The sequence below is a fragment of the Mugil cephalus genome, chromosome 4 (assembly GCF_022458985.1).
Source record: "Mugil cephalus isolate CIBA_MC_2020 chromosome 4, CIBA_Mcephalus_1.1, whole genome shotgun sequence".
NCBI classification, from domain to species: Eukaryota; Metazoa; Chordata; class Actinopteri; order Mugiliformes; family Mugilidae; genus Mugil; species Mugil cephalus.
In genome coordinates this window covers 16,857,169-16,869,346 of record NC_061773.1, presented here as the reverse complement: position 1 = coordinate 16,869,346, position 12,178 = coordinate 16,857,169, and the positions used below count along the sequence as shown (strand labels likewise).

Genomic DNA, 12,178 nt, shown 5'->3' with positions numbered 1-12,178 from the left:
CTCAGCATGCTTTGAGAGTGCGCTTTAATTTGTGTGTTTGTCCTGAATAGCAGTGGGCAGCAGCCTTCAGTGGCAGCAGCAGGCAGATTCCAGTGGCAGCCATGCATGAGTACACAGCTGCAGGGAGGACATGCACAGACGCATGCACGCATGCACACACAAACGAATGCACTCGGAAACCCGCGTAGAATTAGATGCACATGCATACAAATGACTTGCTTTTGCAAACGCACGGAATGGCTGAGTACACGCAAGCAACGCATAAAGGTTCACACGCACACACACACACGGCCTCTATGTTTTAATCTGTGATGACATTAACAAACAATGGCATGACAGAGCCTGAAAAGGCAACGATAGAGAGAGGGAGAGGGAGGATGAAAAGCATAGGATAACCGCTGTGAACGGAAAAGACAAACAGACCAAAGAGGCGTACACAGGCACAGGAGAGAAAAGTCGGGGATGTGGTCCGAATATAAACGGAGACGGAATGAAAGGGCGAGACTAAACTCTAGAGGAACGGGTGGAGGAGGTTTCAGGTAATTGGACAGCAGGGTATAGCTGTCAGACCAGACGCCGCGCTGATAGAAGAGGTTCTGGGTTCAAGCTATTTAATTTCAAACCTGCCACTTGTCGGAATATTACTCTTACTGGCCGCACCTTTCTTTGTGCGTCTGGATCCTGCAAATATAACCGTGTCCGCTTAAAGTGCAAGAAAGTGGCAGCCACATTACATTAATGTGGTATTTTAAGTACGGCGAACCTGACCTGTGAACAAAGTCTGATTAAAGCTGAGCTTCACAGGATGAATCTGAGGTATCCTAAAATCGAGTGCAGATAATGAACCGTAATTGTATGAACAGAGCTTGTTACATGTCTGCCACTTGATTGAGTCCAGTCAGTGTACGTTTGTCTTAACATTTTTTTTCAGGGTTCTGTAGTTTTGGGTCCGTTGGTCTTTTGGAATACCTGCTGCACGCATATGACCAACTTTTCCTGCTCACTATTGACACGTAAGTGATCGGATTGCTGAAATACCAATGCTTCCTCATTCCCGATACAAGTACGTTTGTCTTGACAAAACCTCTGGCTTCAGAGATGTGGACTAGATGTCCCTTGACTCACATGTTAACCTCTTGAGAGTTTTTCATTACTCCGTGGTATTTGGGATTCGTACGACCTAAGACGTATAAAAACTAAGCATCATCCTTAAACCGGAAGTAGTAGTTTTTGAAAAAAAACAAAAAAAAACAAACAAATAAAAAAACAATCTCATATGGGGACACTGGGATTATTTCATCATTTGTATTGTAAAGAAGACACCAATGTGTGACAAAATATAAAACTGTTTATTTTAATACCTGAACATGGCTTAGCAATGACAGAATTGCAAACAATGACGTCCCGACGTCCTCAAATAAGTACTTGCTAAGTATCAAAAATTGCTAACTTCTTGTTTATTAACTAAAGCATAATTCTATCATATTAGCATTATTAACTAAATGTTAATAAGCGTAAATAAATAAGTTTTAACCTTTGCTACCACTAGATGGCAGGCTAAAGTGTCCACTAATGAGGACAATGGGTTTACTTGAGCAGAATAAGCTGCCATTAGACCTAAAACTTAGTGTCCCCATATGAGGACGCAGGGTCCTAGGAGGTTAACCCTCCTATGTTAAAGTTAGATGTAAAAGTCAAAAGTTCTGTCGACTCACTGGATTTTATTAATAGTTTGGAAGGAAAGTGGAGATTTAAGTCGCTAGTCTTTCACCCAGGAGTCTGTGGTTTAGGTAGGAATATTACATTTTCACTCCATTTCCTTATGTTTTGTTTTCACCCACTCTTAGGTTTGGACCCATAAACTACTTGCTTATATATTAAAACAGTGACAACAGTGAATAGTCTTGTCGCCTGAAGAGTGACAGTGACGAAAAGAAGAGGATGTTGTTCTCAAAAATAGTGCCTGATTCAGTCCAGTTTAAATTTCTCCCAGGGAACTATTTTTTTTCTTTACCTATCCTATTGAGCACAGTTCTCTGGAGCAGGCATACAGCATGTCTGAAACTTTCTCCGATGTTCCCCTACCTGTTGAAGTGAGGTGGAGGGATAAAATCTCTGGCAACATGTTATTTTACAGCTGACAGAATCCATGCAGGAATTTGAAGGCATAGTAACGGTTTAAGTCCCTGAACTTCATTGGAATTGGGATTCATGTCCCATGTAGAACAAGCTTAATAAGTAGTTTATGTTTTAGCTTAAGTTATGTTCTCATCTGCTGTTGGGTTGAGATTCTTAAGCTACTCGTTTAACTTTAAGAAAAGGTCGTGGTGCGCGGTTAAAGAAGACGTGCGACATGGAAAATTGTATCTACGGTCTCATCCAGCCCTGTCATGACTGGTTTAACGTTGGGTGAGCAGCAGACCTGAGCCGTGCCTGTCCCAACGCCAAAGTTTCAGAACAGTTCAGAGCCCATAGCAGACATGAAAGGCATGAAAACACACCGGATGCATACATAAAATGCCCTGGATCACGTACAAAAACCTGAGCCAGAGTCTGTCCAAAATAAAATCTATTAAAATCTCAATCTATAAAATGTAAACCAATATTTTCTATTGCCTTGAAATCTATCGACTATCGATGTCTCTTTACAAGACACAGGTCCTCTTTTGTGTTTGTCGCACTTCTCTGCAGCAGCAGCAGCTTTGACTAAATGGCTTCGCTGGACACCCTGGGAATGAGAACGGGCTCCAAATACTGATGAATGCGAGGGGCGCGTTGGAGTTGTTCGTGGTGCACGGATCATTATTTATTCATACTTATTCACTCAGGACCAGTTCTGGGCTGTGAGGTGATTGTGGTGGAGTGATTATGGAACGAGCTCAATCAGAAGCCGATGTGATCACGTTCCAGTGACCCCAGTCTGTAACACTTTCAACCAGTGTAATGTGAGGAAAGAAGCCTAATGGGAATTTTTTTGTGTTTAAGTCGTGATACATATGCAGCTGTAATATTAAGAATTTAGTTCCCTTCTGGGCAGTGGTGAAAAGTAGAAGTGTTACAGGTACATGATGTTGTTATGATTGCTCCTATATTACTTATGAAATAATCAGCTTCCACGAGGTGGACGACACACACACACACACACACACACACACACACACACACACACAGGATCCAACTGACCTTATCTTGTTTTTTTGTGAAGTGCTTGCAGTTCTTTGCTTTTATCTGTATTTGCTGTCCTCTGATCTAAAGCACTTTCAGACAAACCTGTTTGATAAAAGCACTTTGGGAGTAAAGTGGACTTGGCTCGCAGAGGAGGACAAGACAAAGAGGAGAAAGTCAAGAGAGCTGGAACAACGGGAGAGCAACAGATGGACGGAGGGGAGAAGGACGGGGACGAAGGCCGACGGAGGAGAGATAAAACGGTGATGAGGATCAGGGGGGGGAGCGAGGACGAGGCCGGGGAAGACGGGGGAGGTGAGGAGAATCCACAGCTGAAGACACGTCGTTTTATATTTTGTTCCCCTGTTTTAAACGAGGGACAAAAGAGCAGCTCTGCCTCTGAGTGAGCACGTGCGCAGCTTAAACTCATCTACGTGGGAACGTAGCGGTTGGATCGCTTCTCCAGAACAGGACCAGACAGCTTCCAAACTGCTGCTTGAATGTGGAAGTGACTGGTCCAAACAGGCGAGCCTCCACAGCCACCCAGTCCTCCATTCTTACACAGTATATTTTTATATTAGTATATATATTTTTTTCAAAAGGAAAAACGGGTAGAAAATCGGGATAAAAGACTTCATTAAGAATCCTCAGAGAGTTTTACTTTGATGCCAGAAATGGTTTTGTCAGAGTCTGTGCGGCCGTCTTCAGCTGCTGTGAATCTCTGTTTTGGAGGAAATCTGTTAAACAAGAGAAGTGATGCAACTGTGCGTCCGCACAAGTTAGAGGCTGTTGTGGTGCGGCGATGTGAGCCATACCAACGGCGTATCTGTGCATCCGCAGACGTAACCTCAAAAAAAAAAATAAAGTGTCATGGATGACCCCCTCTTAAAAACGATGAGGGCAACCTTCACGCCCGGTACGTTCTGCTCCCTCTGCTTGCTTTTGTTCCGCACACACGCCCGCTCCGACGCAATTAAGAGGCGGTGATCGTCCCGTTTTGTTCCCGCTAATGTGTGTTTTTATTGCTGCACTCTTCCAATCACATGCCTGAGCAATTTATTAGCACTTTAACCGCGACTGCGGGGGCCCATATGTCGTGATTAAGGCCTCTGTCAAATAAAGCACGTCCAGAGACGGAGCTTCCGCCCGTAAATTACGCGCGGAGAGACGCTCGACTTAGGCCAACATCGCTCTTTTTCTCGTCAGAGATGAAGAGTTTTACGGCGGAGGGCAAAGAAGCGAGATTGATGGTTCTTTATCTCGAGGGATTAACATGGTAATGGTGCGCTGATAGCGCTGGGAAATGTGTTTTTAGCGCCGACGTAGATGCGATACCTGGAACGCTTCGCTGTACGCCGGCAATTATATTCTCGCTGGTGGATATCTCAAACTTGAACCCTGTTTTTGAGCAGCTCCTCACTTGTCAGTAGGAGACACTTTGGTCGATACGAAGCGCCGTCAGTTTATCTGCCGAAACTGTCACCGGTAAATAAGTTTGTGTGCCATCTCAGAGAACGCTTTTCTTTTGCTCTTTGTGTTGTTGTTGTCATCTATAAAATTTGAGGTCAGGGATTGTGAATGCAAAAGTTTTTTTTTTTTTTTTTCCTTCATCTGTGAGTATTTGTCATTGATGAAGCACCTTTCGGGTTGAGCCTATTTGCTCATAGCTCTTCATAATTGAATCAGATCCCACGTCAAATGAGAAGATGGGGAGATGATTAACGTAAACAGTTAATTGTAGATGTTAACTGAAGATTGTTTATTTTGCGCTGCTTTCGACGCTTCATCTGGAGATTTTCCGATTTTCACACCAAACAATTCAAGTCGCTTCTCAGCATCTTAAGCACTAGCTTCACTAGATCCAGGCTTTGAGCCTCGTTGTTATTACAGAATCAGAAGAAACTTTATTTATCCCCGGAGGGCATACGTATGTTTAGACAGCGATTTATTCCAATCTTTTATTTAAGAAAATAACACCAATTTCACCACTCAGTGTGTCGGCTTTGCAGGACCACCCTTAAGGCGTATTAACACGTGCGATTAATCTGGAGGATTATGTTGCGGCCCACTTCCAGGGATCCGTTTGCGTATGCAGATTGTGTTTTAGCGCGAATTGTCCCCTTTGGGCCTTTCGTCCACGGCCCATATGTTTCCTCGTCTGCTTCCCAGTTGGTGTCGGATGAAGCCATTAGCATATAGAATTATTAACCCTGGACTCTCTCTCCCCTTAAAGCGACACCTCCGTCTCGGAGGGATTTTTGCTCACGTTGGACCTGCTATTATTCAAAAAAGAGGCGGAACGTCACACTCGGATCGTGTCCGCACGCTGAGAACAGTGTGTGGAGTCCTTTGTAAAGTGGCTGTAAAATTGCGAGGGGGGAAATGAATGCCTTGGGCAAGATTCAAATTTGACTCCAGCGGACTGCCGTTTAAAGTAAGTGTAGGAAGAAAAGCTTCCGTATTTAAATTAGAAATGACTCTGATGTAAAACTGTGACCGAGTAGTTTATCTTACAATTTCCTAATAACTGCTGATGCCAAAAAAAAAATATATGCGACCAAAGACATTTATGAAAAGTGCACGGGGGCTCCGACGTTGACATGTTTTACTGAGTTTTTGGTAGGACTGAATGTTTACTGTGTGTCGTTCCTGATGTTTATGTGGTTGAAAGGTTCGCATAGTACAACCACTCCTTACCATCTGCAGGGGGTTGTTTGTCTCCTCTCGAGCCGGCCGGGGGCATCAGGTCAAGCGGAGACAGAGACCGCAACATCTGTTTGTACATCCGCCAGCCTCGCAGCTCGTGTCTTGCCTGAGCAGTCTGTCTTGAAAACGTGTTACATCCCGGCGCAGGAAACCAGGACGATCCGGAAAGATGTTTATATGCGCCACGCATGGGCAGGATTTTTACCTGTGAAACGAGCTCGACTTTTGCCATCCGTTCGTTTTTACAGACTTCCAAAAAAAAAAAAAAAAGACTTTAGTGAGTGACGCAAACAGGACAAACCACTGATGTCCAAGCTGGCCGTCGCTCAGATCCAAACAAAACGCGACGACCAAGTGCTCGTGTTGACGTGAGCCCCGATGGACCGGACGTGAGGTGAAATAACTGCTTTAACAAGTGTGGACAATAAATGAAATGAAACGCGCAGCCGAGCTCAGGCGAGACTGGAGCACAGCAGCAAGCGACGCGAGCTGGTTTTTCATGGATGGATGAATTGAGTCAACTAACGCATGTTATTTCAAACAGCATGACTGGGGCTATAATCTGAAATAGTAGCGTGAAACACAACCTGGAATCTTTGGGTATGTCTCTTTTAATGGCATCCCTACCTTTTTGTAGCCATTTCCCACTGCCATCAGATTGGGAAGACCGAGTCAATTGCTACCCTTTGTTAGTTACCGTTTTCACTAGTTTATATGAGAGCAGGATTTTGGCACGCGGGCCACTTCTTTCAGTTTTTCTATGCTCTTTCTATATATCGTGTGTCCCTTTCAGTGGTTAAGAGGATTGTTCAGTCACCAGCCCTTTAAATTAACAAATCATAAGGATCTTCTACTTTGTTCATGCTTCATTTATGTCCAAAGTAACAGAACGTAGAGTAAACTGTCATGGTAAAAGGAAAAAAATAGGACTCTTCCCTCTTTCCTTGAAGACGCAATAGGTCACTTAAAGACAATCTTGTGACAGTACGAGGTTTTGCTGGGAAATCTTTGAACCTGGTGTTCATGTGGGTGACACTTAGACACGCACCACTCACCTAGACCAGACCAGACACCTCCACCCCTCAGCAATGACGCTCCCCGCCATGATGCAGCCTGACACAGGCACACACGCAAAGACGGTTTAAGGACAACTCAAAGAAAAACGTTCTGACCCGGCCTCCAGATTCACTAGATCCCAAACCGATCAAGTATCTGTGGGATACATACGTGATCTCCCCACTTATCTACGCCCATACATCTACATGCCCCGTGTTGGTTGATTGGCGTCAGCTGCGGCGTCGCTGACAGCCGCGGCCGTCTCGTTTGCATAAAGCACGGGGGCGACGCACCTTTTCCCACGCCGCTCCACGGGAGGATGATTGGCGGCGGCTCGTGCGTAGCCAGACACCGAAATGCTGCTCTGTTATAACTGCATTTAAAGAAGCCGCTGGCTCCGGCACCTCTACGGGCTACACAGCTACACTCAATTTCACCTTTTGCTTGGATCCCGTTTTTTTTGACTGGCACCTGTGAATGTGACCCACATCCAACGTGAATTTGATGGATGCATTGCGAAGTGACCCCCGCGTGGAAAATAATTGCAAGTCATCACATTTAACCTTCCGCTGTGGACACTTTACACATTTAGTCTCACTGCATTAAGGCAAGGAAATCTGCATGTGTTCAAACCTAAGCACCAACCATACGAAGCACTAATGTAAACAGTTGAGCTTTTCACATTAAAACCTAATCTACCTAATCAGCACGGTGCCTTCACAGATCACGTTTAATTCTATTTTCTGAGAATCCTCAAACTGTGCTGACATGGTGGTCTGAGAAAAAAAAAAAAAAAAAAAAAAGAATAACATGCTGGCAAGAGTGGAACACGGTGGTGGTTCTTTGCCACTTTGGGGCAAATGGGGTCAGGATTAATGGCGTCCTAAATGATGAGAAAGGCACCGTGCATTACAATCAGGGCATGATTGGCGCCAAATTTATTCTGCAGCGAGACAACTGCAAAACAACACTTCCATCGTTGAAAGCATTTTTCTCCACACCTGCCAAAAACGTTTGCACGGTATTGTACATCTCTGTTTTCAGATTGTGTTAATGTCAGTCTGACTGTTGCCTTCCTGGTGCCTGGGGCATCCTCCACATGTACACTAAAGTATGTTGGAACCTCCACCGCTGACACTTCACTGGGGCAATAATGGGCCACAAGTGTATAAATATATATAGAATGGCCTCTGACAGAAACATTGCTGTGTCAAATATGAACAAATAAAATAAAAAAATTAAATGCATTCGGAGAGCGTTCCATTTTCACGCCTGTGCACATCTGGTCAGTTACTATTGATTGTGGAATGCCTCAGTCTAGTTGTTATTTCTGCTCCTGATCATCACTTTATGGCTAAAGAAAAATGTCTGATACCAGAAATATAATGTTTTGACAAGCCATGAGAAATGCCTTGTCAAATAAATGTCAAATAAAATCTTTAAAATAATCCTTTTCTCTTGATTTGTCCTTAAACTAAATGCCTATTTTAGACATCATCCGCTTCTAAACTCCATTTATGCAGCTACTACATACAGTTTTCCAGCTGCACTACAGCTGCACCAGTGGTCACCAGAATATACTTCAAAACATGACTTGCATTTATAACTTGCACGTCTATTTGCTTCTTTCAGCAGGCATGTTGGAAATATGAGTACCTGGCACTTTACCTGGCGGATGAATGGCAGGTAATATCTTGTGGGAAAGAGCCGAGATGCTGTGGACATTTTAATATCTGTAATTCTGCAGCGGAACTTGTCACCCGCTGAATCCAACCTCTCCATGAGAATTTATTTACTGTACATTATTTTATTTTATTTTTTTTGGAGAATAATTAAGTGTTGTTGTTTTTTTAAGAACTTAGTAATTACGTGGTTTGTTAGTCAGCTCAGCTCGTTTAGGCCGTAATGATTTCTTACTGTCGATTAAGGAACACTCGGGTTAACGGCGCGGAGGTGCTCTTCAGCTCGGAGACTGCCGAGGACCGAAGGGGATTCATACAGCGAGTGTTACGTTGTAGATAACAAAAAAATGTTTCAAGCTGCAGAAACTAATAAAACAAAGTCCTTAGTCACAAAAAATGATTTTTTTTCCTCCTCGGTCATGAGCTGGAATCCCACCTCGCAGCCCATTTCATCTCCTCCTTCCTGTCTCAACTCCCCACTGTGTCGGTAATAAGCTAAAAAAAAAAAACGAAAACAACAATCCAATATAGTGAAAACATTACACACTAATACATTCAGAATCGACCGAAACAGCGTTAAAGTGCGTTTATATATTTATTTCTCCGCGTTACATCACTTCTCTGAGCCCCCCCGGGCGGCTTGATTAGCATAGTAATTAAGCCAGGGCCGTAATGCACAGTTTGTTCCTATATTGCTGCACACTGCAGTTAGTTTTGAAGTTTCCCCCCCGATTCACAGCCCAACCCCCCACTTCCCCCGCTACACCACCAGTCCAAGAAATTAGCATGCATTTAGACAATGGGAATGATTTAACAGAGAGCTAATTTCTCCCGGACGCGCGTGCGACTGGTTATCAGCTGAGCGCGAACACACCTCTGAGACTTTCTGCCCGGGTGGGTGTTTCCTGGATTTGTGCGCTCGTGCACGTACCTCTCCTCGCTCCCTCATTACGTGCGGTGATTGACTCGACCGGACGGACAGGGTGGTGGGAGATGGAAGAAGAAGAGGAGGAGAGAGCGGAGGAATGGGAGTAGATTGGGGGAGAACTTTCATTATGAAACTGAGAATGAGGATTCAATCAGGCCTCATTTACAAACTAATATTGCTCTTCTCCTCTCTCACCCTCCTCCTCTCTCTCTCTTTTTTTCTCTCTCTCTCTCTCCCTATCAAGGATGTTTGCATGGATTGACATGATTTATAGTGAACTGCAATGAGAGCATGATTATGTTCTCAGTAATGAATTGATTAGCATTTTAATAGCTGAAAGAGAAGCACCGGCAGACTCGGATTGTTACGGGTTAAGGTTCAGCTTGTGTTTGCATTGATTTTCATGCAGGGAAGATGCACAGTCATCTACTCTTGAAAGTTTTGAGGGTCGTACAGGAGTTATACACGTACTGTTGGTTGAAGTGGATAAGTATCTTGTGGTACTGTTAGCAGGTGTTAGAATAGAACAGAGTGGGGGACGGACAGGCGGCTTGGTGCAGTGGCTGCAGTAACTGAGCCGGAAGCTCGGAAGGCAAAGCTTTCCATTTACCAGTCGATCTGCGTCACGGGTAGCGCCCAAAACAATGGGCTCGCGGATACGAGTGGATGAAATGAGATTGCCTGGGCTCAACCTCGGAGTTAAGGAGAAGGGGGCTGTGTCATCCAAGAGGAGCTTGCAGTCGAGGCCGCTGCTCCTTTGTGTTGAAAGGGGTCGTTTGAGGTGGTTCGGGCGTCCCCGTAGGACGTCTCTTCAGCTCTTCCCTTCGGAGGTTTACCGGGCACAGCCAGCTTCGGGGAGAGTAGAGTAGACCCAGCGTTGGCTGGAGGGATTATATATCTCAGCCGACCTTGGATCCCCCTAGGAAGGACTGAATCCGTCCTGGGGAGAGAGGCGCCCAGAATTCTCTGCTCAGCCCTCTGCTTCTCCACTTGGAGTGAGAGTCGTCTGCTCTTGAAAAGTCAGCGGCGCAGTTCGAACCAGCGCTGATATTTCCCCTCCGTCGACTACCCATTGATCACACGAAAATTCAGCCCGCGAGTTTCGCCCCAACTTAAATTTTTTAAGTTTTCTTTAAAGTTGAAACTAATCAGAAATTCATTACTGCCACTGTACTGATTGCAGATTGATTAACTGCTAAAGATCCAATTAGATCAGATTAATTTATCCTTCTGATTTATTAATGAAAGCAAGCCATTAATTGTCTTTGCTTCTGCACGGGACAAATTGAGTTCGCAATAACAAATTAGGAAGTCAGAATTAATCAGCTCGGATCTAGCAATGAAATGTTAGAATATTAGTAGTTGGCGTTGTTATGGTTACCGCTGAAGCTAGTAACAGCTGCGAGTTGTTTCACTGTGGGACATTTATTTGTGGAAATAAAGCAATAGTCCTGTGTTTGTACATAATTCGTTATTTACACGGTGTAAAGTCTGTGGTGTTGACTTGATTAGCGCCCACGGGTCATTTATTCAGCCTTAATTTGCATTTCTTGTACTTTAGTCTCAGAAGTGTTGAAACCAGGACACGGATATCTACTGGACGGTCACGGTGTGGTTGTTTGTATGAATTGTAAATGGAGCTAGGGAGGCAAAGATCACCTGGGTAGGAATGTCCTCTTGGGGAAACTCTGCAGTACAGTGTTGGTTGTTTAGTTGAGACAGCCCCCTGTTATATCACAACACCGCCATGTCTTCCTCAAGGCCGTTGAAGTTAATTTGGTACTTTTGGTGGGTTATTTTATGCTGTGTAGTTTCGACTGCCTGCCCCTGTCCTTAGCCCAGAAATAACCAAGTGTTGTTTAATGCTGTAAATTATACCTCATTTCCTACCCAGCGGTCAACACATGTTTCCTCTCAACCACAAACACAGTTCTGAACTAACTCAGACTCACACTCACTTACTTCGGTGAGCGTGAGTCAGTCAGTGAACATTAGGTTCACTAAATGCATTCTGATAAAACGGCGACCGGATCAACTGCTCATTTGCGCATTCACGACGGTGACTCTGCTTGGACAAATGCGTTGCCACCGAGTCATTCTGTGCTGCAGATCGGTTAATTTCCTTAAAAGTTTTCATCAGATAAATCATGATTAGGAATGGGCTTCGATGAGATTTTATTGATACCGACGCCATTATCGATTCTGCTTATCGGTCCGGTTCTTTCTTGATTCCCATGTCATGTCTTGTGGAATTCTGGTCTAGAAACAGTAGCTGTTTGTGGTTTCGCGTAAACAACGGTCATTTTATTGAGTTTCTAAACAAGAGATAAGAGCTTGTGTAAGAAAACAAATAGGAAATTTGTCAGTGGATTCCCACTAACACTGCTCTGTGGAGACTTATTGTTAGATTGTTGAACACATAGCGCTCTCTGTATTTTACATGAAACCACACTTTGGACCACTTCAGCCACTCTGCCATCACGTCACACTTTAGTAAAGATTCTTTTTCTTCTTTCGTAAAGATTCAGCGCGAAAACTATTGATAAGCATGAAGGCTAATGATATCGATGAATTGAACCAGTCGGGAAGAACCGGTTATCGATGACAATCCCTAACCATGATGATGGATTAATCCGTGTTA

The 12,178-nt window shown here is 44.1% G+C and overlaps 1 protein-coding gene and 1 long non-coding RNA gene across 3 annotated transcripts in view; both read left to right on the top strand.

The window, feature by feature from the left end:
* grip2b (glutamate receptor interacting protein 2b) overlaps nt 1–12,178 on the top strand; it is a 240,363-nt gene that overhangs the window by 31,113 nt on the left and 197,072 nt on the right. The window lies entirely within an intron of this gene.
* LOC125006640 lies at nt 7,192–9,104 on the top strand. Its single transcript, XR_007112605.1, has 2 exons — nt 7,192–8,613; nt 8,856–9,104. It is a non-coding gene; the product is annotated as an uncharacterized LOC125006640 (long non-coding RNA).